The sequence below is a fragment of the Anser brachyrhynchus genome, assembly GCF_964034855.1.
Source record: "Anser brachyrhynchus genome assembly, chromosome: 2".
In the NCBI taxonomy this organism is placed as follows: domain Eukaryota; kingdom Metazoa; phylum Chordata; class Aves; order Anseriformes; family Anatidae; genus Anser; species Anser brachyrhynchus.
The window spans coordinates 108,655,658-108,657,232 of NC_137695.1; the positions used below are offsets into that span (position 1 = coordinate 108,655,658).

General features: G+C 50.9%; 1 long non-coding RNA gene across 1 annotated transcript in view; it reads right to left on the reverse strand.

Moving 5' to 3' along the window:
• LOC308189389 overlaps nt 1-1,262 on the reverse strand; it is a 6,851-nt gene extending 5,589 nt beyond the window's left edge. The window contains exons 1-2 of the long non-coding RNA XR_013946339.1: nt 1,012-1,262; nt 58-132 (exon numbers count right to left, since the gene is read on the reverse strand). This is a non-coding gene — a long non-coding RNA (uncharacterized lncRNA). The remainder of the gene's footprint in view (nt 1-57; nt 133-1,011) is intronic.
• Between the last annotated feature and the right edge of the window lie 313 nt (nt 1,263-1,575).

The following is a 1,575-nucleotide window of genomic DNA, read 5'->3' on the forward strand; positions in this document are numbered from 1 at the left end:
TGCTCATGGACATCATTCTGTTTAAATGAAATTCTACTAACCAATTACATTACCTACCTTACAGAATATATTACTTCCTCTTTGACTTTGAAGACTGATTCCTAGCTGAGAACAGTTCACTTTGTATTACCTCTACAAAGGATGGAAATAAAATAAAGAATTAATAATTCTGTTATTTTAAACCCATAGTAACCTCCCAATTTTCTCTTTTCAAAATTCCAGCCAATGTGAAAATTTAATATATAGATGGGGCAAGACCAGTTGGAATTAAATGATTTAGCTGATTACTTTCTGCTTTAATACCATTTTAAAACGTTTTCCCCTTCCCTTCCCTTCCCTTCCCTTCCCTTCCCTTCCCTTCCCTTCCCTTCCCTTCCCTTCCCTTCCCTTCCCTTCCCTTCCCTTCCCTTCCCTTCCCTTCCCTTCCCTTCCCTTCCCTTCCCTTCCCTTCCCTTCCCTTCCCTTCCCTTCCCTTCCCTTCCCTTCCCTTCCCTTCCCTTCCCTTCCCTTCCCTTCCCTTCCCTTCCCTTCCCTTCCTTCCCTTCCCTTCCCTTCCCTTCCCTTCCCTTCCCTTCCCTTCCCTTCCCTTCCCTTCCCTTCCCTTCCCTTCCCTTCCCTTCCTTCCCTCCCCTCCCCTCCCCTCCCCTCCCCTCCCCTCCCCTCCCCTCCCCTCCCCTCCCCTCCCCTCCCCTCCCCTCCCCTCCCCTCCCCTCCCCTCCCCTCCCCTCCCCTCCCCTCCCCTCCCCTCCCCTCCCCTCCCCTCCCCTCCCCTCCCCTCCCCTTCCCTTCCCTTCCCTTCCCTTCCCTTCCCTTCCCTTCCCTTCCCTTCCCTTCCCTTCCCTTCCCTTCCCTTCCCTTCCCTTCCCTTCCCTTCCCTTCCCTTCCCTTCCCTTCCCTTCCCTTCCCTTCCCTTCCCTTCCCTTCCCTTCCCTTCCCTTCCCTTCCCTTCCCTTCCCTTCCCTTCCCTTCCCTTCCCTTCCCTTCCCTTTTTTCCTCACTCTGATTATTAACCTTTTTTTTTACTTGCATAACCATAAGCATACTGTAACATGTCCTGGAACAGCTTCATTTTTCCTTAGCAACTTTGTCTGTGCATGTGCAGAATTTGTCCAACACTTAGCTCTGCTGATCTGAAGGGCCCACTGGGCTGTTTCCATTTCTGCTGCTGTCTGGCGCCTCCCAGCTCATGATGACCTTTCAGTTCCTTTTCTATACCTTCTGTGTTTACAGTAAGGATCTGTGCCTCTGCCAGCAATGAGTTAACCAGTCACCAAAGCTGATTCCAACTGCATGGAGCCTGTAGGAGAGATTTTGTCCAGACCTTTCTGCAAAATGGTCACTACTGCTTGCTCGTGGAAAGCACAGACAGAGATGAGATTGCAAAATACCTGCTAGAAAAGAGCAAGGGCTACAACCTTGGTTCCACCAAGCTGGACTTACAGCCCTGCAAAGCATGGCCAATAGGCACAATTTACATTTTGATGTCCAGGGAGGAGGCACCCCTTCCCAACTGCCTCATTTGAAGGCTTGCAACTTCCCTGTTCTCTCCTCCACTGTGCCAAGACGCAGGTTGGC